At 35.5% G+C, this 27,662-nt stretch overlaps 1 protein-coding gene across 3 annotated transcripts in view; it reads left to right on the top strand.

Annotated features, from left to right (window-relative positions):
• LOC118193764 (uncharacterized) overlaps positions 1-27,662 on the top strand; it is a 74,210-nt gene that overhangs the window by 15,880 nt on the left and 30,668 nt on the right. For 2 of the 3 annotated variants that reach the window (XR_015038609.1, XR_015038607.1), the window contains exon 3: positions 2,747-2,852. The gene's annotated coding sequence lies outside the window, so the exon portion shown is untranslated. Of the gene's footprint in view, positions 1-2,746; positions 2,853-10,096; positions 10,227-27,662 lie in introns of all 3 variants that reach the window. The other variant, XR_015038608.1, reaches the window with a different exon arrangement.

The raw sequence follows: 27,662 nt of genomic DNA, 5'->3' as shown, positions 1-27,662 counted from the left end.
TCATGAAATGAGAAAAAACAAACCTAAGTGTCAATATCCACCCAAATTTGACGGACCTCTTTCTCAATACAAATAACAGCACGACGTCATTCGAAGCTATGCACAAAGCAAACGCGTTGCACAAAGTACCGGGTGATCAAAAAGTCAGTATAAATTTGAAAACTTAATAAATCACGGAATAATGTAGATAGAGAGGTAAAAATTGACACACATACTTAGAATGACATGGAGTTTTATTAGAAAAGCAATAATCTGATCAGAAAAGCAATAATTAGCATAAAAAATTAAAATAAAGATGACGTTCTTTACAGGAAATGCTCAATATGTTCACCATCATTCCTCAACAATAGCTGTAGTCGAGAAATAATGTTGTGAACAGCACTGTAAAGCATGTCCGGAGTTATGGTGAGGCATTGGCGTCGGATGTTGTCTTTCAGCATCCCTAGAGATGTCGGTCGATCACGATACACTTGCGACTTCAGGTAACCCCAAAGCCAATAATCGCACGGACTGAGGTCTGGGGACCTAGGAGGCCAAGCATGACGAAAGTGGCTGCTGAGCACACTATCATCACCAAACGACGCGCGCAAGAGATCTTTCACGCGTCTAGCAATATGGGGTGGAGCGCCATCCTACATAAAAATCGTACGTTCCAGCAGGTGTTTATCAGCCAGGCTGGGGACGATGCGATTCTGTAACATATCGGCGTACCTCTCACCCGCCACGGTAGCAGTTACAAAACCAGAATCACGCATTTCCTCGAAGAAAAAAGGCCCGATAACAGTATTTTTTTTTGGTTCTAATAAAACCCCATGTCATTCTAAGTATGTATGTCAATTTTTACCTCTCTATCTACATTATTCCGTGATTTATTAAGTTTTCAAATTTATACTGACTTTTTGATCACCCGGTACATTTACCGCAAACCTCTACAATTTAGAACTTCATTTCCGTGTTTGCAGAGTCAAATTGGTTTTCTGTGTCTCCGAAATATCATTTGGAAATCTATATGAGGCGGAGACCCGTCTACCATTTAGAAGCTACGCAGGAAATTGTGCAAGGGGAACAGTATGTTTTGACTTAAACGTAAGAATTTCTCATATTCAGAAAGGGTGTTTTCTTAATCAACTGTGTAAATCCACTAGAAATTAGAATTTTTTGAAATTTTACCTTTTCACTTCTTGTGCGAAGTAAAGGTATTAATGTAATAAAGAAAATTTTCGGGTATCATATTTTAATGGAAATATTCATTTTGACGATTTCTTTGCGTGACTTATGGACAGAATAAAGAACTCTTTTTTCAAAAACAATGCAGCAGGAGAGGTAAAATACGTGCAATGTTGTCGCCGTGACTCGAACCCTGGACCTCTCGAATATACGCCTAGTAAGCTACCGTTACACCACGAAGGCATGCTGGAAGGAGGATGAAAAATACCTTATATACTTCCCCTTTCTTAAAGCACGAATAGGGATTAGGATACCCAATCACCAAATCCTGATGGTGACGAATTATTGTCCATCACCTTTTAGTTCGGGCGCCATTGCAGAGACATTAGGTTATTTTGAAGCAAAAGACATGAAAAATGACCGATACCCTCGCCGGGACTCGAGCGTGGACCTGTCGAATACGCGCCGTGTGTGCTACCGTTACACCACGAACGCATGCTGCAAGGAGGGAGAAAATACCTTATAACGGAGTGCAAAATGGATTTAAAGTGGCTTCACCAGGGACTTTTGGGTGACGTCTCTATGTACGTACCTGTGTATGTATGTGTATATATGTATATACTTATACAGAATCACAACTTTTTTATTTAAAACAAAATTATTCCGTGCAATATGCTGCTGAAAAATAATCAGTGTAGACAAAACGTAAGAAATTTAGAACCAATTCCACAAAGACCCAAAGGAAGTGAAATTCTAAACCAGTAAATTTCAAAATTCCCTATAAATATGGAAAATCAACCAAAATCAGAACACTTAAAAAATATGAAATATCAAAATCTCAAAAATACAAAAACCGCAAAAAATATATACAAATAGAAGCAAAGGAAGAGAAATGCAATCAAATCTGATATAACGTTATCATGCGGAGGTACATAGACTCAACTGAACACTCCATTGAAATCCACTGCGTTTCTGTTATCCAAAATTAGCTGATGAACAATTCCAAATTATTTAATTACAGCGGTTTACCCGAAAATTTTGAATTTTTATTATTTTATAAAATAGAAGAAGCGTCCAATCGCATCAATAAAAATAACGAGTGAAATTGAAAAGAAATGATGGCAATAATATCGTGTAGATATTTTCATTATTATTTCACCTATATCATTACTGATATAATAACATTGCATTAATTTATTATGTCAGGAAATGTAAAATAAAGTTCTTGACCTATATAAAGAAAAGCTTTATTTTTATTGAAAATCAGACAGTAGCAAAATCATTCACAATCAAATATCAAATTAAAATTTCATAAGTTACATCTCTATCCATGATATGGATTTAAATCTACGTTATGACATAAGTTTAATTTCATGTAAAATTTATTGTAGATGTCTTCATTACGTGGAATTTTTTCATGAGAATATTTGATTCTTAGTTTCATGTATCTCTAAACGAGTCATTAATGGAGTCTCTACGGTATTTTCGTCTATTTGCATTTAATTAATTTTTGTTTTAAAAACTCTCGTTCGAGAAAATGTTTAATTATACGCTTGTTAACAAAACCTCTTTATTATAGGTATAACGAAAGTTATTACTTTTGGTCTAATAAGCGGAAAAATGTCAAGAGAGGTCAGTAGCCTTTATGTGTAAAAAGAGAAAAATGAGGAACGCCTCCATATACAGTAAGTGAAATTGTAAGGTAAACATTTACTCGTTTTCATGAAAATAAGATTTGATATTTTTACTTTAAACCTTTCAATTCAATTAAATTTCGAACAATACTTCCTTCCCTATAAATATACACTGGTGTGCAAAAATTAAGGACGAAGTCGAAAAATTAGCATATCAGCTGAACGAAGAGGCAGAGCGGACAGAAAGACCAATCAGGAGATTAAGCAAGGTGATGTACGGTAGCACATGCGCAGATATGCAGGTAGATGTAATGGGGGAGTGTCTGAGTAGTATAAAGCAAGTTTTCGGTGTAAGATCAGTATTTCTGGCAAAGAGATTGCACGCCGTATAGCAGTTAAAATCACACCGAGTTGCTGCCTCAGCCAGAAATGGCGAATAATCAATCTGTTAGACGACATCTGGATGCTTTTACCCGAGGTCGAATCATTGGGAAGTTGGAGGAAGGCCGCAGTGTGACAAGTGTGGCTGCAGAGTTCGGAATTGCTCACAGTATCGTTTCACGACTTTGGAGACAATTTCAAACTACAGGAACAGTTATCCGGGGGTTTAGTAGTGGTCGTCCACGAGGAACCACACCCGCAGATGACCGGTATATTGCCTTACAGGCCAGAAGAAACAGGCGGCAGACAGCGGGAGAAATCGCTAGACACACGACACAGGCGACTGGACGACCGATATCGCGTTTTACCGTGGCCAGAAGACTGCACGGTGGTGGTCTGTTTGCACGACACCCTGTACGGTGTGTACCTCTAACGTCTGCCCATCGGAGAAAAAGTTCTCTGTGGTGCCGGGAACACCGGAATTGGAGAGAAAATGAATGGGGACGAGTACTCTTTACAGATGAGAGCATATTCAGTCTGAGTAGCGATTCTCATCGCATACTCATCTGGAGAGAGCGGGGAAGTCGCAATCATCCCTCGAACATCATTGAAAGGGACAGGTATGGAGGTGGCGGTGTTCTCGTTTGGGGAGGCATCATGCTTGGTTGTCGTACAGACCTTCACATCTTCGACGCAGGTTCAGTCAACGGGACCCGTTATTGTAACGAGATTCTTCTTCCATATGTGCGTCTTTTTAGAGGCGCTATGGGTCCGCAGTTCCTTTTCATGGACGACAATGCACCATGTCATCGCACAGTAGCTGCCGAACAGGTCTTAGAGAGTGAGGATATTGAACGTATGGATTGGCCGGTACGATCTCCGGATCTCAATCCCATCGAGCATGTATGGGATTTTCTAGGCAGACGCTTGGCAGCTCGTACCTTACCACCAGTAACGATTCCGGAGCTTCGATTGGCGCTGCAAGACGAATGGGCAGCAATGCCTCAACAACTCATTGACTCCCTCATTCTCAGCATGGGCAGATGCTGTGAAACCTGCCTAGCAGTCAGGGGAGATCATATCCCCTATTAAAGACCGGATGTTTCTTGCTGGACACCCATCACAGGGATGTTTCGGACTTCAGTCGCATTGCGCTCCATGCTACTTTTTCAATAAAGCTTCTTTTTATCCCTCTGATTTCTCTTTTAGTAAGTGTTGCTTACATTACTCATGTCCTTACGTATTGGGGATCTTACGGTATTAAATGTGTTGATTTGGAAAGCTTTTGTACAAAGTTATATTGAAAAAACCATCTCGTCCTTAATTTTTGCACACCAGTGTAGCTAGGAAAAGCAAAAACTGTTTCTTAGGTTATGCAAAATATATAAGCATTACCTTCAGCTGCTGCATTTGAAAAGCTACATAGTTTCATATTTATATTACACATGACGATAGCCACGAAGAAGTTTGCGTAGCTAACTTCTTTTTTGGCGTGAAATTTAATTTCCTAATGTAGTGGTTCTCAAAGCGTAGTTCTCGGAACATCAGGACTTTGTGATGATCCATTAGGGATTCTTTAATCCCTTCTTTATCGCTCCCGCCGAAATTACGGGATGAGGTTTCGCCCTCTATTTCTCTTGCACGTGATATTTCGGAGTTGGAGTATTCAAAAGAAGCGCCCCAAAAAGATTAAAAACAATCCATTTTTTAAACCTAATTAATGTTTCTCAAAAATTAAATTTTCTTTATTTCAGTCTTAAAAAATTCCAAAAATTCAAAATGAATACATGTATTTTTCATACACTTACTTTTAAATAATTTTTTTGAATAAAAAATATGAGCACTTTTTTACTGTTTTCTTGAAAATTATGCGATTGTTAAGGAAAGGACTTAAGCAGCTTGTGAAACATCGCCGAAATTATTTAAAATTAATAAAACTGAACTTTGGACACTTTTTGTTTATCACATTGAATATAAATAGTAAATATAAGCAAGACTAATAAAGAATAGTTAGTTTATTTTTTTATTTTTGGGTCATACTGAATATGAATAATAAATACATGCAAGAATAGGCAAGGAGAATTTATTGTTTCGATTTCTAGGTTAAATAATATAATGTTTATAACTGACATATGATCCTACATAAGTTTTTAAGCAATTCGTTTTTAATATTGGAAAGACCATTTTTTCCAGCAATAATACCTTATATACTCCTTGTTGTGTAATGATGCATCAAACTTTTTAAACCGTTTGTGAAATGACAACTTTATACATTTATTGATATTTCTAAAAAGCATTAATCATAATTAATATTTCCTTGAATTAAAGATCTCTTTTGATAATTTAAAGTGTAACTATAAAAAAGGAATGGAAATTTTGTTTTCATCGGTGGAAGGAATTTTATCACTAGCGGTATCAGCTGCTAAGTTCACTCAGATAAAGAAAAAAACTAGATGACATTTCCGAAAACTCTGACTAAGAAGTTCTGATAACGTCAAGTTTCTGAATAACAATTATGATCTTTTAACTTGTATGACGATAAAAATAGACAGCAGGAATAGGATAGCAACAGCTTATCGCTGCTCTCGTTTTGCATAATTTTACTCAGAAATATGCCTGATCACACTACATTTAATTTTTTATTCTTCGTATGGAGAAAGCAAGAAAATACCTATGCGATTTGAAGAACAAGGCAGTTTTTTTATCCCGAGACTTTTAAGGCAGGGTCTAAAGATTTTACTTCATTTGTGAATATTATTTCATGATTATTATCGCAGACTCCGACACACAGATTGCAAAACTGACGTAATTTAGAGCGGTTCTAAAACCAGTTTTGGAGAAAAAAATCAAACGCATTGTTAGCCGTGGTTTAATTTGGTTCTTGAACAAAGTACGGCAAAGAACTTTAGGGCTATTTCTAGTTGAAGAGCGCCTGTAATGACGATTTTGTTATGGAAATCACCTCGAATTTACGTTACGTATTCAGAAATTAATAAGAAACCCATTTTGTCATCATTGATCTGATAAAGGAGTAATTATCAGTGCCGCGCGGCTTTAATCATGCAGTTTTTTATGATGCAGAAAATATCTTTGGATAAATGATAGATTTATCTGTAGATAGGTCCCTCAAAACTTAATAGGAAACTTCAGTGTCAACGTACTTTCATTTCTGAAAGGTTCAGTCATCTGAAAAAGTTTCTTTTAAATAAACAGAGAATAGAAGGCGCAGTGAAAAGATCGTCACTTAGCAAGTGGATAAATTCCTAATGGCAGGTCACTCGAAGATACATTTTTGAAACATTTCGAAGCCTTCACGAGGAAAACCTTCTGTCATTTACATCATGGGTTGTCACGTTGTAGGATTTTAACGTAATACCTTATTATTTCATTATTATCTTATTAATAGCCCTTTATCTTATTATTCCTATATTTACTGTTATTTCTACTTTCGTCGGCTCCCAACAGGTTGCAAATTGGTTAACGTATATAAGAAAAGAGATCTTGAAGTTGAGTGAAGGCTTTTGGCAGCGATCGCTGATTTTCTCCTAACTATTTTCACCTAGCTTCTAGCTTTATCCGAATCGACTAGCCATTGTTAGCTGTGTTTTTTCGCGGGAGTTTCAGAATATGAGCTAAAACTTACAGGGGACTGTGCCCTCGTAATTTACACTTTAATTGCTTAATTTTATTTTATATTTTGCTTTCTGTTAATCACGCAAGAAGCGGTGACTTGTTTTGTTATTATACGAGCTGACTGATGAAATGTAAAAGTTGTGTTAAACTGATGAAATGTAATAAAAAGGTTTTTTTTTAACATTCTACTGATGTCGGCGTTATTTAACTGAAACTTTAATACGCGGCGATAAAGTCCCCTGACTGTCTGCAAGGTAAGCAGAAATCACCATTGAAGTAAAGTTGCGTACATCATTAAGTTGTGAAAAAACGTTTAAATCAAAGCAATGATATGCAATGATAAATAAGATATTCTGTGAAACAGAGAAAATTCAAAGCACTGTATTAATACTTAAGTTAAAATAGCCTTTTTTTCCCTATTATGTAAAAAGTGGCAAACAAGTGCATTTTAATTTACCTATTGCTAAGCTGTGTAAGTTTCATTGAATATAAACATGATATCGGATTTCTTCGGCGTTTACTTTGTCATAGCTTAAGCAACAATAAGCAAAATTGCAGAAACACCATAGCAGCCAGTCTGTTATTCATTACGGAGTACGAAAAGTTAAGACGAAACTGGCATGTTCGGTAACTTTTATTCCCAGGAAATCTCATCCAAAAGTGCTTATACTGGAAATTATCATACCTGTATAATAGGATTCTGATTACTAATATGCGCACGTAAAGGGGAAAGTGAAATAGATAACACTTGTAAGCTTGGTTATGACTTCAAATGCAATTCTATTGGTCAATCCGATTTTTTTTTCTTTTTGTTGTGTTATCATTCCATGTATTAAAACTAATGTACAATTGATTAGCAGTTAATTAATTCGCATACATCTTATTGCTTTAAATTTCAATTTAGTGAATCTGATCTGATGGACTTCTGCTTTGTCTAGGACTGTTGCTTTGTGATACTGGAGCAGGGCACTTAATAGGTCCGGTACTGGAGCAAATCTTCTAAAATTAATCTGTTCAGTGTCTTTGTAGACTGATGGCAGGGAAAGAGTGGTGTGAGGGGATACCGCGCCTTTTTGGGGGCTATCAATCAAAACTGGGAAGGAATTTAGATATTCCTTGCTTCTGCTTTGCCTAAATTATAGAATTTAAAAAAGACTTTAAATAAAAGAAACATTTGGTACAAGAAGACTGTCCTGAGTGGGAAAGCTATACTTAAATGTAAGATACTATCCAATTTTTAAAATCCTGGACTGTGTTACAGGTTATTCGGCCAGGAAATTTTTAAGCTGCATTAAATTTGTATGCTTGGCAATTAGATAAGAATATTCTATTCAAGACAGATTTGAGTTTTGAAATACCCAAGTATAATTCTATTAATGCCAATAGAGAACGTTTTTTTTTTCTACAGCAAAAACATTCTTTCTTTAAATAGAGATAGCCTAATATTTTTAATATTTAAATGCTAAATATAATTCATTTTTTTCTTGATTAAACCAGATGGAGTTCTAGATTTTATTTGTTTTCATAATTTTCTTTTAACTGCAAGTGTCGTACGAGGCTTCTTAGCCACGAAAGCTGCACCGAATATCTCCCTTTTTTTTTAAACCACTTTTCACTCATCCAATAGGAAATTCCTTCCCATAAGTAACTCGGACCCTACAACTTCACTGACCTAAAGCCAGTCATTGGTATATCGGAGCTTTTCCGCAATACGTTTGGCTGATTATTGCGAGCAGTTAGCAGAAAGCGCATAGGACCTTATAATGTCTGAATCGGTGTTGTTTGTCATTCAACACTGCGTATGATATTTACTTTATCTTTCATGTTAAAACGTAATTTGCTTAGTGAACTGAATTAGAAATAATATGTGCATTTCTTAATATTTGATATCTTTTTTTTTGTTTGTTTTTGAATTAAGCCATTAACATAATCATGGTTTTTTTCACCTCTGAAAATGATCAATATTTCTAAGAATATAAATTAAAAATTACAATAATAATCATCGTAATATTTTCTAAGATATTATGATGATGATTATATTATGATGATTACTCGCTAACCCACCAAGGTAATAAATGATGTATTAAAGCAACCACTAAATATCTAATTTAACTACCAGGCTAAAATACTTTACGAACAAATATTAAAACAGAACACTGTTATATTTGAAACAAATTTGTTAAGCTTTAAACTCTTATTGCAACAAGAAAGATAATTTTATTGAAAACAGTACTTAATTTGTTTAAAAACTACGTAATTATGGTGTAGGATTTAGTCTTCTTTTCTAATATACAGTGTAACTATATTTATTTAAGTTGAGAGTTTGAGCAAAGATCTCGAAGATGAATACAACATGGTAAGAGTGTAAAAGACCCTTTTATATTGAACACAATAGTTTACAGACGGCACGGACCTACGTGCTTACAGTCACCAACTACTTATGGTGAGGAATTTAAAAGATAAAATGTCAACTAAATTGAAAGGTAAATAGTAGTGTAAGACTATACAAATCAATTTAACCTAGCAGGTTGAGTCAGAAACCTATAGCGGAGAGATAATAATTTCGGAGGCAAGAATGCGAATCCGAGATTCAAAGTTAAACAGCTGGTAGAATAACGTGCTCTTTCAATAGCGAAACCACATTCTCACTAAACTTTTAGTTACTTCAGTTTAAACACACTCTCCTTCACCCTAACTGATTTAAATACTGGCGAGGAAAATAAGAAAAAACAGAAAGTCTAACAAATTAAAATAACTATTAGTAAAAATAAGAGAAACCTACAGTGTCAAGATATATGAGAACTCTCTGCCTAAGTAAAGGGATGCCTTCGGAGAGGATTTTCTAAGGTAAGCTGACACATATTCCATTTTACATATGGGAAACTCTACTAATCCAGTGTTCCTAACCATTTTGTTGCCCCATGCACCGCTTTACCATTGCTGGAAGATCATTCTCCCACCCCTCCTTTTCAAAACTCGTAAAATACATATACATGTATTTAAATTTAGATTTATTTTAGTGTGTTTTATAAATTGAAAAAGAAAAATGTGGAAAATATTGATAAATATCAAAAACTGATATTTATCAAAAGTATTTTTTATATTCATACACTAAAACTGAAAGATAAACACAAGAAGGTAAATCGTATTCCTAGGATGAATATTTTGACTTAGTTTTTATTTGATTACCGCAAAGCATTCTAGGGCTATCTACCTAAGGGTAAAGATGTTTTCATAAGTGACTTTCTAAGGAAAATTGACTCTATACACGTTACACATAGGGGAAACCATGCAAACGCCCATGCAGCCAGCCTGTTAGCGGGATTCGAAACTCGGACTGAACTACTACCACTGTTCAGCAACTTGTTCTATCTCTCGACCGCTGGTGGCCCGTGAATATTTTGATAAGCAGTAAGTGTTTTTGAAATTACTAAACAAAATTTTTAATAAAAGGTTTTAGCAATTTTTTTCTATACTCATAAGGCATTTTCTTATTCTGAAATATTATTTACGAGTAGCATTTCCCAAAACAGCCTGTAAGATAAATTGTTTTTTAACTTTTGCTTTGTTGCTAAATTATTTACAAATTATCTTTATAATTAATAACAAACATTATTAATAAACATTCACACCACGCCTGTACTTCAATATTTTAATTTAATTGACCCCAAAAGCTTTGCATGAAGCCACTGTATGAGTAGTTAATCGCCACCACCGATAATCTTTATATCTTAAGAAAACAGCATCCACAGGAATATAAAATCTTTTGGAACAATAGGTAGTTTTTTTAGAAAAAGTTCATTTTGGCTCTTTAAAACCTATAGAGGTTTAGAGTAGTCTCAGAAAAAATTCTCAGCGCTCTCTCCGTTTGATGTAATTTGCTATATGCAGTGTGTGTACTAATATTTCAGGCTAATAACGATGTAACAAGGTAAACGCTACTATTTAGCGTACGGTACACATATTACTTAATTTCATGTTAATGAAGTGTTAAGTCAGCATCTATTTGGATGAGCTGCAATTTTTAATTTCAGCAGTTTTGTATCCTTGTCATGTATACGGAACAAAGACTGACAATTAAGTTTTGTGAAAAGCTTAGTAAAACACCTTCAGTAACCGCTCAGATGGTGGAAATTGCCTGTTGCAATCAAGCATTTTGTCTTGCCCATCGGCATCGTCAATTTCGAGATGGTCGGGAATGATGGGACGAATGATTGCAAGGAAGATCATTCCTTAATCAGTTGAACTGATGATCTCATGAAGATGCTAGATAAAAATTGAATGAAAATTATGCACAATCGCGAAGGATGGTTTATATGGGCTTTACTGTCCGAAAAGACACACTGCATAAGGTCTGGTTGAAACCAATTTGTGTTTCCTTGAGTATCACAACGTGCAAAGCCACAAGGTAGTTGCTATACAAGAGATTTTGGATTAGAAACAAGCATCCCCACCTTACTCACAATATTCCGATGAATATATTTTCATCCCCGAACTAAAATCTAAACTAAAAACCGAACTAAAGTGATTGAGTGAGCTAACATTTTTGTAACTTTGGAGAAATATTATCGCACTCTTGTTCAATCCCTTCTTTTATTTGGCTTTTGATAAAATGTTATCTATCCTCATTCGCCCCTCCAATTCACTCCAAATATATTTAATTAAATTTAAATAAGGAGATTTGAAAAGTCCTTCGATCACTTCTTTGTTAGTGTGCGGCAGTCACAAGTGAACATTTAAAGCGATATGCGTAAAGTCTTAGTATATTTCACTACATAAATGCAAACATTTATGTAGTGAAATAAATGCAAAATTTATTTCTAATTCTGTTTCTTTAAGGTTATGTCTTAAATTTCTCCTTTAAAATGTTCATATATTTTTATGAGGTAATTGACCGTCGTGTCGGGCTGATCTACCAGTTGCTATAACTGCTTAATGAGAAAATAATGTAAAGAAAGTTTTATAGCACTTAAATACTGATTTCTTAAAATATTTTAAGTAAAAAACGCTGGTCTTGCGAAATAAGTTTTGACTAATGACAGTGTTTTTCTTATTTACGATTTGGTTTCCTTCTTTGAATATCATTATAAAGTTAAAACTAGTAGAGCGACCAATTCCAATTTTCAGAATTACCTTAACAGATTTACCATCTTTGAAATTGAAAAGAATTAGTTTTTTAACCTCATTAATTTTTTTTTTAAAGATACCATGCCATAATGTCACAGAACGCACTAAACTGGAATCTGTTTTCATTTCACGTTTTTAATCGTAAAGCCAAGTAGTACTTAAACTAATGCTATAATTGGAAAATAAAAAAGAACTACAATGACTTTTGTTAAATCCTGATTTTTTTCTGGAAAAACAAATGGTGCCGAGATGCTTCTACAGAAGAAGATGGAGAATGGATAAATCATGTGTAAACATTATGAGAACGGAAAACTTCATATGTACAATTCTTGTACTACAGGGAGCAGGTAATAACCACCTTGACCAAAATTGACGCAACTGAGTCATGGTAAACAGGTTCACAGAGAGTAGACTGGTGGATGAATGTACCTTTTATCGGTAGGCATTGGGAGTCCATAAAACAGATTCGATCAGATGATACATAGGATATAATGACCGTTACCGCATATCTGAGCTCCAGTATACTTCTGCCACTTCCACACGTAGCCAGGCCTTTTACTAGCGGTTAAACATTCGTTTATTGCAACCCGTTTCCAATACTGCACTGGCGTAAAGGGAATGCAAATTTCCGACACGGATTAATTTCCTTTTTTATAAATTTTAAATTACTACATAGATAAATTTCATATATGATTTTGAAAAGAACGGGATAAAGATATTATGTTGGAAATATAATTCAAAAATTTCAATTTAACCTATGTATTCGTTATCACCTGGGTTTTGTCGATTGCATCCGTACCCGTTCCTAGCTGCCTTTTAATTGCGGAGAATATAAGCAATTATCGAATTCTCCCATGCGTTATGTGGTGGTATAAGTGGCAGCACGTCAAATTAATAATTGGAGAATCAGTGATTCGAGTTCCTGAGAAAGCATAATTGACTTCTCACGTTTCCTGACTTCAAAAATTGTAAAATGGTTTTATAAGGAGAAGCACATATCTAGGAGTAATATTTCAGTAAATAAAGCATGTAACCACCTTTCTCTAACACCATAAGCGAATTTTGGCTACGGACGTAATGCCAATAACTAACAAATGCTTAGTCGCAAATTTAAGCCTTTTTACTTCCTTGTACGAAGTAAAAAGGAAGTATTGTCATCGCGAAAAATTTCGGGTATCATATTTCAACGAAAATATCGATTTTGACTGCTAGAAAATGCAATTTAATGATGTTTTTGCGTGACATCCGCAAGTAAGGACAGAATAAAGGACTCTTTCCCCCCCAAAAAAAAGTTATAAAACTGATTTAAAATGATTTCTGAAGAGAATTTTCCGTGGCGTCTGTGCGTACGTACGTATCTCCCATAACTCAAAACCGAGTAGCCTCAGAACGTTGAAATTTTGTATGTAGGACTGCTATAACATGTAGATGTGCACCTCGTATTTTCTTTGCAATCGGCCTCACCAAAAGTATATATATATATATATATATATATATATATATCCACTTTGTTACTCGGCTCAGTGAGCTCAGTTTCTTTATTCTTATATTTTTGTAAATTGTGAGTTTTTTTACTTTAAAAATGATTGAATGATATTGTTTTTATCTTCCGGTTAAGGTTTTCATGCCTTTAGTAAATCTGCATGCAATATTTTTAGAATTATCAACAATTTTAAAGTTGTTTAAGTACAGCTAAGCCTAATGAATTTTGTGATCGCGGACATGTTTGTTTACATTTCAAACTTGGCCATATAGCCAATTTGTTGCCAATCTAAAGAAACTAAGCTTCGCAACAACAAAGATAACGCCTTCTTTTTTTATTGCGAATTAAATCATGCTTAATCCATTCTGGAAATTTATTCGAGGAAATAAGTGTTTTATATTTACTTCGTAATTTTTAATATAGATATTTTGAGTTTTTAATGTATTTTTGCCTTGTCGGGAAGTGAGAACTGAATTAATTGAATGAGAAATACTGAATCGTCCGTGAAAAACTGTTTCTTTTTTGTTTTGTTTGCTTAATTTCTTTTATACATCGTTTTAGATTTATTATAGTATTTGAATAGAAAATGTGGCAACGATTAGATAATTCTTCAAATGATATAAATTTATATGCATTCTGAGTTATAATATGGACGAAATGTAACGCTGTTAAGTGAACCTAGCGCCAGAGTGTCGCTATGGTAAACAAATATAGTGACTTTTAAAGAGTGCATTTATTCTATTGTGGTTTATGCGCTATCGACGAAGTAGATTTAATTCAATCCAATAAGTTTAAATGAAATGCAAGAAAAAATGCGTATAATTTAATATTCCGTGCAAGGAACTCATGTGGTATACACATCAGATTTTTTCAAAAAGTAATAAGTATAAATATCTTTTCTTTCAACTAAATTACCTTCTATCTCCCTCGTCATCTTGTCTTATATAAACTTAAAATATATAAGAATTTTTTAATTTATTTGAGAGAAGAAAATTTTAAAGCCTTCGTTATCAACTTTAAAAAATGAAAGAAACAGGAGAGAAATTTTACTAATTTGGTGTATTAATATATTACGAAGAAACAGCTGTTTGTGTGCTTATTTTAAATTTATTGAAATAAAAGTACCTTTAAAGTACAAAGACCAAAGAATTTTCAATTACAATTTAATGTTGTATGAATTTTGATTCATTTTGCATTAATCTATTTTTATGTCAGTTTTGGTTTAAAAGATTTTGGCATATGCATTATTCTGAGCTTTCCTGTTTGTAACTTTGCCCCTACAGAAGGATATTATTTCTGTAAGCTTTATCTCTTTCTTGCTTATACATATATATACATAAATGTATATTGTCGTCTTATTTAAATAAAAACAGAAACAGGAAATTTTAAATAAACTTGCTAAATTGTCCGCTTAAAGTTATCAGAATTCAGTGGTAATAATTTAAAATTAAAAAAAAAAAGCAAATTTAAATACCGTATTCAGTTATGTTAAAATAGGAACAAAAGAAACTAGTATAAAAACATGTGGAACATAGCCCCCCCCCCCCATTTATTGCTGCACAATTGCCACAAGTGAAAATACCTTAAAATTTACGTAATTCTGCGGTAAATTTGCATTTGAAACAAAATCAAAAAGAGAGAAATCCCAAAAAGACAGATCAACTAAATCAAAGCAAAAACGAAATTGAAGTAAATAATCACTTAAAAACTTCAGAAATAAAAAAAATTCCTTTAAATTTTAAATCCTTAAAATTAAAAATTATATATATGTATCTAAAAATGTTAAAAAATTTAAAATGTGCAAATTTAAAAAGTTAAAAATTTTAATTTTAAATTTAAACATTTAATAAAATTTTGAATATTAAAAATGTTTTTTATTATTTTTTTTCTAAATATGGATAAATATCCCCAATTGTACATCATTTAACTCAGAAAGAGGCTAATTTTCTTTTACATTTTTCGATACACCGACCCCTGATGAAGATGCTCGAGAAATGTAGAATCTATCAGTTTTTTTTTTAAATTTTTGAAATAACAAATGTTTTTGTTTATTGCCATTTTTCGAGTTTTTAAAATGATTATTTATTCGAGTTTCGATTTTGCTCGGATTTTACTTATCTACTGTTTTTAGAATTCCTCTCGTTTCGATCTTGCTTTTAGTTTTTAATTTAAAGTTTACCAGAGGATTATTTAGTTTTTAAGATATTTGAATTTGCTGTGTTTTTGGCTTAATTTTTAATTAAATTGCCATATGTATATTACATAAAATATTGCAGTTTCTTAAGAAGTAACGCTTAAGGAATTGATGGATTTGACTTACGTAAAAATAAAGTTTCGTAAAGATTTATGAAACACATTAGTTACATAATTCGAAAGAGGTGTTACTGTACAGTTGTTATCTAGACATTTTGGATTATGCTCCTAAGTGCTGCAACTACTAATCAATCTGGAGTAAAATTTTCACGTCACTATTTCTACGTCACTTTTACGTCTTTCTTAAAAAATGGATGAACCTTGAAGACGATAAGAAAGAAGATGCAATGACATAAGTGCTTTCAAGAAATGTTGGTTACCTCTAAGAAGAAGCGAAAAAGTGCAAGGGCCTCATTATGGCCCACTACCTCGACTGTGTGAGGATCTTTACTGTAATACTTTATCTACTCGATAATTATTTCTTATTGCAAGGTAATCTTTGTTGGATTGCCATGTTCTCTTAAATATTACATTTATATTTCTTGATTAAATTTAGAATATTCTGTGTTAACCGTTGTCATTTAAATAACCATTTGAAGACCTATTCGGCCTTAGATAAATGAATCATGCTTTGTGTGTTTAGCCAAGTTTTTCTGAATATAATGCTATGCTAAGTTCTATAATCCTTCTGTTTGATTATGAAGATAAAATGCTTAGAAAATGTATGGTCACTATCATTTAACCCCGATATGAAATGAGAATTTGAGGTATTTAAGTTGCGTGTAGAGTGTTCTATTTCGAGGTGGTAACCACGTCAGCTTAATACACGAAACTATATTTCAGAATTAGAATATCTGTTTTGCAAGCTTGTCAGTGACTCATTTTGACTAGCTGAGCTTAAAGAGAGCTGTGGAAAGAAGCAAATAAACCATTACCTATCCAATATCAGATTGAGTGACAAGAGTTTCAATGACGTACTTTATCAAATTTTGAATCGAGTCCTTAAGAAATATTTATAAGCGCAAAAATAGTGAAAGTTAAATCCAAAGGTTAAGCATTTGCGTTTGTTTTCACCAAGTAACTGGTATTAAGCATTATTTTTTGGTGGAAGCTATGAAGTCTCAGATTTCAATAATATAACTACGGTTGGCTGTTTTCTTTTATATTGATTTGTAATTTCCATCTTTGAATTATTATTCTTTTGTGTTAAAAAATGTAACTTGTACAGTAGAAAAGTAATTTTTCACATATCGGTATAGCTTATCAAAAGTTAATGCTTTTTGAAAAAAGCTATTCATTATCAATATGATATTTTCAAATGCATAGCAACAAGTAGTTTTAGGAACTTTGCACTCAGCGGAACCAATGTTTTTACGAGAAATTTTTAATGCTCGATATCAGTTTTATTTATTATTCAGATACTTCTCGAACTTCTCATATCTCGTCTTGTAAATGCTCCCCGTCCATTTGCAATTATTCACAATATAAAGTTACGGTTTAATATAATTTGAAAACCAATAATGTTTTTTTTTAAATTATGCAACGTTTTCTTAGTTTTGCTGCTTCTAAGCTATAAATTGTGCATTCTAAAGCATAATTTTTATTTAATTCCCCTGATGCAGTTTTTCTTCTTTTCCTTCGTCCCCAAGGATTTCCTAAAGCCCAAGAAAAACTGTTAAGAAATGTTCACTTTATCACGGGTTTAAATTTTTTAATTGCTACTTCAGTTGTATTTTTGATAATAATAAAAAATAAAATCTAATTATTTATTATGCACACTTTTAGCTGAACATTCTTTCTTGACAGTCAGTGTTCCAAAACCTTCCTTTACATAGCTACAGCTTGATACCTGGAGATTAAGCATTCGGCGTTTCAAAGTGTATACGGTCCTAGTAACGTAGAAATTAAATAAAAATCATTCTTACGCTATTACACTGGCAAGTGAGTTATCGCTTCGTCTAAAATATTGTGACAAAGTCTTAAGAAGGTTCTAAAGAATCTTTTTTATTAAATTTTTAAATGAACAGAAAACACAGTTGGTGCGTGCAAATGAATTCCGCCACTTGCGGGCAACTAAAATAATAATAACTGAAGTATTAAATTAAAATTAATTAAATTAAATATTGGACGGTATTTAATTTATAGGTAGTTAGTTAAAATTTAATTGTAAAATTTGATTTAAATTCAAAAATAAAGTAATCAAGAAAGCATAGAAATTGACCTATTTAAGCCGGATCAATAGTTTAATGGCGCGCTTTTACCGTCGGCTAGCAGAATGGCTCAAGCTGGGTTATTCCTTGGTAGAACTGAGCGACAGAACGTAAATTGTAGGTGAAGATGTCAAAAGCTATATCTCTGAAATATTCAAAACCCTCGATTTAAATATTCTGCTCGTAGTTTTCATCTTTATGGATTGTATTATTGGATTATTCAGTTATGACAAAGCACACGAGGGCTATCTGCCTAAAGGGATGGATGCCTTCGTGGAGGACTTTCTAAGGGAAACTGGCTCGTATACACGTTACACATGGGGGAAAACCCCAAAATTGCCCATGCAGCCAGCCCGTTCGCGGGATTCGAACCTCGGACCGAGCTACCAGTGTTCAGCGACTTTACCGCTCGGCCGATGGTGGGCTGGTGGACCTTTTCATATTTATGAGGACTACAGAAAGGAGAAGCTATATTAAAGGTTTCAGTCATAAAAATTGGTTAACTAACATAAAATACTTTATAAGTTTATAAAGTAGAGGCAGTTTAAAAGTAAAGTGTTATTCGGATGAAAATAAGTATATCACAAATTGTGCAAAATATCTCAAACGGATTGCCATATTAAATACCCCTTAACAGATCACTATGACTGGAGTTTAAGAAACGAATAAAATAAAGAAGTTTCCTGACCATGCAAGTGGCTATATCGATTTTGTACCAATGACACCTTTTAAGAAAAATTGTGAAATTAAAGTTTTTATATATGCCTTCCACAAGCAACTTTTTGATTAACGGTTTTCCGAAACCTATTAAAGGTTTTTCTTAAATTCGTTTCAATAATAGGCAAAATTGGCCTTGAAAAAAATTGTTAAAATTAAGTGAATTATACCACTTTCATGAAATAAAAAGGGAACAGTGAGACTGCCGATTTTAGGGCCTGTATAAAATTAAATTTCGTAGATAAAAAAGCTTAAAATGCAGTATACCTTTAATTGGATTTTAGTAACCCTTGCTTGCATTTTCAAATTACCTTGACAGTACTTACTAACATAATGATTTTGAGAAAAGTTCATGTCTGTTATTTTCCATTTATATGTACTTTAGCGTAATGTATGCGCAATCCGCAATGGATACCCTAATTAGTTTGGTCTAGGGTAATTTGTATCACGTAACAATAGTGGATGTGGCTAACTAATTTGATTATCAGAAAATTCGGAATCATTATGTTAGTAAGTTTGTCGTGTCCACGGGCTTTTCTATGATTAAGTTTCTTCACAATTTCTGTAATTTCTCCGGAAGTTGCAAGTTTGATGAAGTTCCGAGCGGTTGCAGCTTTCATCAGTGCTTTAACGGTGTAATCTAATTCGTCAGTGAATTGAGGGTTGCTTGGAATGCTATTGGGTGAAAACTGATCCTCGAGATGGTCGGCGAAAAATTCTACTTTTTCAGTTTCTGAATGTGCAATATGATTATTTTTGTGCAGGGATCGGTTTATGTTTATGTCTTCTGACTAATCGGTTTATGTTTATGTCTTCTGACAAATTACGGGAGGAACCATAGTTGGAGTCCAGATTAGAGAGTTTTTGTTCCCAGCAAGCTTTCTTGTCAACTGTAAAGAGTTTCTTAATTTCATTATTAATGTAGATAAGTTATTTCTTAGCCATTCGTTCCCAAGACTTTTGCTAGTATTTTGAGGTTGTTTCTGTACCTGATGATATCGCAAATTTCATCAGGAACTTCAGAAGCTTGCGACGATTAGTGGTAATTAGTCGAATTGACATACACCTGAGTGATACAGTTAATGAAATCCTGTACAGCCGAATCTATTTGTGCTGGTGTGCGGAGAGGAGGCAAGATGGGAGAATTAATCAGTAGCTTGTTATGAAACATTCTCCTTTCAGTACGGGTGGATATGGTGAGAGCTTCTGATTGTAGGACTCCAATGGTATCGAGAACTGGCACATGGTCCTAAGATTGGTCAACCACGGTTTCAAGAGCCATTGGGATAGAAGTGCTGGAAGTGAAGAGATCAAGAATGTCTGGACGTTTAGTAAAACTGTTCGGTCTGTAAGTGGCTTACTCCAGGGCGTAAAGACCAACATAGCCAAGGTTTGCCATTAAAGAGAACCGCAAGGGTCCAACATAGGAGCCATTCTGCGAAACATAATAGCTGACTCAGCTCTCAACATCGCCTTTGGCGATAACGCCGAAATGCAAACGTACGCTGACAACATACACTGATTTACATAAGTTAAGGAAAATTCACAAAAATAGTGATAACTCGTTCAGAAATAAGCCAATCCATATTAAATTTGAATATGTTGTCAAATAAAAATTACTGAGTAAAACCGAGATATGAGTGATACTAAGATAAGGAATCTAGGAAGCTAGTTTGTAGCAATCGAAGTATCACAGCGAAATTGTGCAGGCTTTCTCTGAAACATGCAATTTTATGCTCCTCGGAGGTGACGTATTTCGATTGCAGTGTTACTAATTTACATAGTCCAGGTGTCATTTGCTCGAAGAACTGCGATGGAAAGCTAGTGGAAGACTAGAGGCAAAACAAAGTTAAAAAGAAGTGGCCATATGGCAAAATGTGAGTCCTTCTGTGACTTTAAGGGCAATTTTGTTACCACAGATTCTTCATCCAGGAGGTTCGGCCTAGGAAAGCCAACCGCTGCGATAAGCGCTGATGACCGATATTTGTTATTATGCGCACGAAGGTATAGAAACTAAACTCCGACTCAACTCAGATCCTCCCTTGCTGCAGCCACTGGAAGGTTGCGTAACACGTAAACAGTGCACGTAACACGTAAACACGTAAACAGTGCGTAGAAGGCTTCACAAAGGAGGTCTGTACGCGAGGCGACTAGCCATTTGCGTGCCGCTTACGTTCCGTCATAGAAGGGAACATGTGAATTTGACACGTCAACATATTCACTGGAGAGCTGAACAATGGAGGGCTGTTCGTTATACAGATGAGTACAGGCTTAGCCTTTAAAGCGGTAGTAGGCCTTATGTGATTTTGAGAAAGCCTGGAAGCCGTTATCGTTCATCAAACCTCTGTGAAAAAAATGCATACGGAGGAGTAAATGTCTGTGTTTGGGGTGGTAACTCTATGGGTGGACGCACAGACCTGCATGTCTTTCCACGTGGAACAATGAATGCTCGTGTCTGTGGAGATTACCTCCTTGATGCTTATGTGCGCCTTTATGCTGCCGTAATAGGTGATAATTTTAAGCTACAGAACAACAATGCTAGACCGCACGATCTCGCACCGTGGGTGATCATCTTCAGCAGCGAAGAATTCAACACATGGAGTGTCCAACCCGATCACCGGACCTGAATTCTATCAAGCATGTTTGGGAGGCTTTAGGAAAGCATATAGCTGCTCTCAGTCCTCCTCTTCAGACCCTTCCACGTTTGCAACTGCTTTGCAAGTGCAATGGCTCTCTCCGTAGGAACTGAGAGTCATTGAACCACTACTCTCAGCTCCTACGGAACTGATAGACTGCATAATTGACAGTATCGAGCATCGCATATCGCAGTATGCAGTATGTGTTGTATATGATAATTTCTTTAACATCATAATTGGCTGGTAATTTCTTTTCATGTTATTTTAAATCTTACTATGTGTTGTACACTATGGGTCATTTTCATTAAATTCTTCACGTACCTTTTTAAGTAATCGTCATTTTTTGTGATTTTTCCTTCGTTAATGGTAACCAGTGTAGTACTAATAATAGATGTAGGAAACAGGACGGTCACAGAACGCAAAGCGGACACCGCTTCAATACTTCTAACAAGAGGGAGTGAGCACAGCAAGTTACGATTTAGTATCGAGAAAACGCAAATGATTCCCGAAAGAAACCAAAATAGAAACAAACCCGCCTCGCATAGAATAGGAAGGATTCCTACTATGACATCAAGATACTATCAGATATCTAGACGTTACGCTAGACAAGAAGCTGACATGGTTTCCCCATCTTACAGCTGTTTGTGACAGGACTCACAGAGTGATCAACAAACTAAATAGAATGACAACAGATGCTTGAAGCCAAAAAAAGACTATGTCAGAATATGCAACAGATACAGCGAGTGTTTCTTCTTAAGGTTATTAGCGCATACGCAAAAACGTGTATGGCGACTTTCGAAGTACTAGCAGGTCTGCTCCCGTTAGACGTAGAGCAGAGCTAGAAAAGTCCACTATAGGCCTTTTTCATTACAAAGAAAACTATCGGAGGTCAAAAAAGAGATTTATGTCTCGACTATGCTTGCGTCGAGAGCTCCCAAGTTCACGTTCACTTACACTTAGTGGATTCCTCAGATCTCGTTCGGCTCAATACCCCTCCAAATGGCGCACACACAGAAATTTTAACTGACAGCTCAAAGATCTCAAGGAACGTACGAGCTGTTCTCGAAAAACGAGGAAATCTGCAACGTGTTCTCTCGGCTAAGCGATCATGCTCAGTTTTTCAAGCTGAATCTCAAACGCTCAAAGAAGCAGCCGTCTGGCTAGGGTCGCAGTCCTCAGAAGAAATGGCCTTATTTACAGACAGTATGTTTGTTCTTCAATGGTTTAATCTTATCGCCTAAATGGCCACATATCACAGCTCTAAAGAAAGTCTTCTCAACTATTCTCTCTACGACTCTGGTCAAAATCAGCTGGATTAGAGGCCCCACTGAGCATATAGGGAACGAAAGGGCCGATAAATTAGCTAATCTTGCTACATCAAAGGCCACCGTAGATAAAGACGTTCCTCTCTCGCAGCAAGTTGCTAAAAGATTCATCATATCGATTTTCTTGGAAGAATGGACTGTGCGCTGGCAGGTATAAGTTGTTTCACCCTCAACATCTTGACATCTATACTATAATCTTACAGCCCAGCAATTCTTTATTGCTTTCCTCATTTATCTTTTCCTTTACCGCACCATACCTTGGCTGTGATCTATATGGCAGATTATCATTCGTGTGGAGTTTACGACGTGTGTTGATTTTCCGATAATAATCCTATGTGTTGTATCTGACTTCGAATCTAAAATTTTCTGAAGAACACAAAAACCTTGTCTAAAACTTAAAGGTTTATTTAACTGGAACTTCAACACTGATGAAAACTTAACATCACAAACAAAAACTTAACATCTTGGGTGGAAAAACTTCAAAGTGCTTTAAAGTAACAGCTATGCCGGCACGGTGAAGAACACTTTCCTTTAAAAGACAGAATCCATCTAGCCCTTTCGGCGTATATATCCATTTCGCTGAGTTCAGACATCCGCTCCTACGTGTTTTGGACTTAAACGGCCAGGCTGGAACTGGAATAGGACTGGATCAGGACCGGAACTGGACTGGACTGGAACAAGACGGGAACCGGAACAGGACTGGATCCGCAACAAGACGGGAACCGGAACAGGGCGGAAACCGGAATCTCTCATCCCCTGGCTTCTCCCCGGGCAGGTCTCTTCTGGCTCGAACTAAAAGGAACTGCGGTGCCACTAAGGAAAGCACCTCCTTTTATTGCCGGCGGTTGCCGTTACTACAGGCGACTATGCAAATATTTAACATCCTTCCACCTAAGGAGAAAAAAAAAAAAAAGAAAAAAAAAGTGAACTTTCACATCAAAGTAAAACAATGCCAAAGAGCCTTAATATGCCAGTCTGTCCGGCGGAGTTACAGTTCTACCAGATCGTGTTACAGGCCTGACAGATTTATCATCTATGTTGAGTTTAAGTTCAGACAAAGAATCTTGTTTTTCATTCTGCAGCTTCACGGGTACATCATTTTGTGCTACCTCTAAAGGATACAGAGTTCGAACTGCTCTAAGCAAAATTCCATTTCGGGTCTTTACTCTTGCAAGTCGATTTATTCCATCAGGTCCTGGAAGTAGTTCTATGACACGACCAAGTTGCCAAAAAAGTCTTTTGTCACTACTACCGATCAAAACAATATCATCTAATTTAATAGTAACTTTCCTTTCAGCTCTTTTATGCGAAACCTTGAAAATTCCCAAATATTCTTTACGAAATCTATTTTTAAATGCTTCTCGTACAGTTTGAATATACTGAAATCTTCTCTGTAAATTACTTGATTTAATACCGTATTTTATATCCCGCAAACTACTAGTTCTAATTTCTTTTAAAAAGTCGGCAGGAGTTAAAGCTTTAAATTCAGGATCGGAAGGAATTACTGTCAACGGTCGGTCATTAAGAATCGCTTCACAGTCACACAGTATCGTGTACATTTCTTCATAATTTAAACAAGCATGTTTAAGAACCTTTTTAAGGACTTGCTTCATCATTCCGATCAGACGTTCCCACCAACCACCCCACCATGGAGCACCAGGGGGAATAAATTTCCATGTTATCCGCTCATTGGCTGCCTGCCGATTAATTTGTTCAAAATCTATTAATTTAAATGCATTTGAAGCTCCTACAAAATTAGTTCCATTATCACTGTACACAGTTGTGGGTTTACCTCTTCGTGACACGAACCGATGAAAAGCCTGAAGAAACACTTCTGTAGATAGAGAAGTCAGCAACTCCAAATGGACCGCTCTATAAACGGCGCATGTAAAAACACAAATCCATGCCTTTTCTTTGTTTCTCAACAATAAAGGACCACAAAGGTCTATACCCGTTACTTGAAATACTGCTGAATCATTTACTCGCTCTATTGGCGGTGGGGCTGATATGTGGTCAACAGGTGCAGCAGAATATCTCTTGCAAGTAATGCATTTACTCAAAACAGAACGGACCGTTCTTCTGCCAGATAACAACCAAAACCTTTCCCTTAAGGTATTCAGTATATATTGTACACCTGCATGTCCTTTCCTTTTATGTTCTTCCATAATTAAATTCCTAACTAATGGATGTTCTCCTGGTAATATTATAGGTGTTCTAAACTCTAACGTGTCATCTCTTCGAAACGCACCAGTTTTAATTCTTAAAATTCCCGCATCAAAAAAATGGACTAAGAGTTCGTAAGCGTGCGTCTTCTATATCCTGAAACGATTCCGATTGAATCAAGCGAATAATAACCTTTTCTGCAAAATCAATTTCATCAACAGTGAGTTCACCTTTCCTTTTTTTCTTATTTCTGCAATTAAAGAAAAATCGTTGAATCCAACCAACAACTCTAACTGTTTTTCGATAGCTAGAAAATCGCTCGCTCAAACTAAACCTTTCAGTTGACACTAGAGATGAAACCACTGCCTTTTTTTTCTCGCTGGCTATTTCCGCTTCATCAGTTATAAATTCGGCACTCCGCCAATTTTCTTGGGATTTTAAAAGCCAGCTCGGACCCTCCCACCATTTTGACCGGGAGAGTTGGCGAACTGAACACCCTCTACTTGGAAGATCTGCAGGGTTAAGGTGACCAGGTATATGCCTTCAATCCTCCACACGTGTCAAAAGCCTTATTTCCTGTACTCTATTTTCTACAAATGTGCCCCATTGTTCTTCCCTTTTTATCCATGCAAGGACAGTAGTTGAATCTGTCCAAAAAATATACTTCTGGCCTCAAAGTCTTTTAGAACGTCTGCAGCAAGACGAGATGCAATAGTTGCTGCTAACAATTCTAATCTTACAATAGTAGTTTCCTTTTTACCACAAGGGGAAACTCTAGACCTAGCCTGAAGCAACCGGACTTTAACTGATTCAGGTTCTTCTACACGAATAAAAACTACTGCCGCATACGCTGCTTGACTGGCGTCACAGAAAACATGGATTGAACACTGTTTTGGCTGATATCGTATCCACCTTGGAATTTTAATGTTTTTCAAAAGAGAAATGTCTTTTACCCATTTCAAAAATTTACTTTTAATTTCGGTGTTAACTTCTTCGTCCCATTTTACTTTTGTTTCCCATGTACGCTGTAATAACATCTTAGGTAATATAAGGACTGGACATGTTATACCGATGGGATCAAATACTTTATGGGCTATTGCCAAAATACTTCTTTTCGTAACTTTCTCGAAACAAAGATTTTGTAAATTAGCAACATTTATTTGAAGAGTATCGTCTTGTCTTTCCCATAACAAACCTAATACATTCGCAATAGATTCTGTTTCTAAACTACAGTCGGTATATTCCCAACCCCGTAATTCAAATTTTCGTTCTGCCATAACATCTGAAGATACTTTCATGAAGCGCTGTAATTCATCTTCACTTCTAACACTTGTTACACAGTTATCAACATAGAAACTATTCATTAATTTAACAATAATGTTGGAAGGATATTTTTCAGCTGCATCATTTTTCTCCAGAATTGAATTTAAGTGATATTGAATAACAGCTCCAAGTAAAAATGGACTACTAGTTACACCAAATACGACTCGACAATGACGAAAATGCTTCAAGCCATCTTCACCCTTTATCCAAAGAAATCGGAGGAAGTTTGTCACTAAAATTCAGGCCAATTTGTAGAAAGGCCTTACGAATATCAGAAATCACCCCTATTTTTTCTTGGCGAAATCTATTTAAGATTGTAGGAATAAATGCAATAAGGTTTAATCCCTTTTCAAGACAATCGTTGAGACTCGGAGAACCCTTTACTTTAGACGAAGCGTCAAATACTGGCCGTAACTTCGTAGTACTATGTTCCTTAACAACATGTCTATGTGGCAAATAATGATGGGGTAAATCTAATTCATTTACGGGTACTTCCTCTATTATGCCCTCTTTGAGCCATTCTTTGAATATATTTTCATACTCTTGGCGAAGATTATCTATTTCAAGTTGCCTAATCGTACCGTGCAACCTTTTAAGCGATAACTCAAAATTATCCGACAGGGGAGGGTGCCCTTCCAACCAAGGCAAAGACACTACAAAGCGGTCATCTTCTATTTTTACAGTATCAAGAAAATGTTGCCTGGTAGCCTCATACAATTCCAATTTAGTCTTTTGTTCGGGTGGATCCGTAATACCAAGCGAGTCGAGGGCCCATAAATCAGAAATACAAGCCTCTTTATTCAACATTGATGTAACTAAGAATGTTGAACCTTCACTATTCAACTCCCCGGTTTTTCCCATAACCGTCCATCCTAACTTTGTCTCAATAGCTACAAGACCGTTTGAAATTTGTTTACGATTCCCCGTTAATAATCGTCCTGCAACATCGGCTCCTATTAAAATTTCTATAGGTCCTTCTAAACGATCTGTTAAACTTATTCCACAGTCAGCAAGCTCTTTAAACCATATTCCTTGTCCAATAGAAGGTATACTATTACAAATAACAGGCTGACTTAACGCATCAAAATTACAACTGTACGAGCCAGACGTACTAGATAAATGAATTTTGTAAACTTTATGTTCACACAAACTGGTCGTCGTACCGCCAAATAATGCGTGGCTGAGGTATTCCTTTACCGTATACCTGTAACCCATATCTTGAGCTGCGCTTTGCAGAATATACGACCTTTGAGAACCAGTATCAATTATAGCTCGAGCCGAACGAGATTTTTTATCTCCTTTAATTATTACTCTTATTGTTTGCAGCAAAACTTTAGGAGACCTTGAAGAAATGTTGGCGAGTGTTTCAGCCTGATTTGGAGGCTGTTCCGCTGCCCTTGTCTCACTCATTTGTGAATGGCCCTTACATAGAAAAATATGATGCCTTTTGCCGCATGTAAAACAAACTGTTTTTAATCTACACCTCCTGACAGAATGTCCAAATTTCAGACACAGATAACAAGAGCGTGTCCTTTGGACCAAAACTTCTCTTTCTGACAACGATAAGTTACGCGCCTGAAAACATTCCGCAGAACCATGATTTATACTGGAACAAAATATGCAGCCTTTTCTAGCTTCATTAGAAGTAAACAGTTCAGCTGCCGTAGGTT

The sequence above is a fragment of the Stegodyphus dumicola genome, chromosome X1 (genome assembly GCF_044657685.1).
Source record: "Stegodyphus dumicola isolate Sdum_Otavi_A_Nest chromosome X1, ASM4465768v1".
Classification (NCBI taxonomy): domain Eukaryota; kingdom Metazoa; phylum Arthropoda; class Arachnida; order Araneae; family Eresidae; genus Stegodyphus; species Stegodyphus dumicola.
The sequence above is the reverse complement of the archived record's forward strand: the minus strand, read 5'-3'. Positions and strand labels throughout refer to the sequence as shown.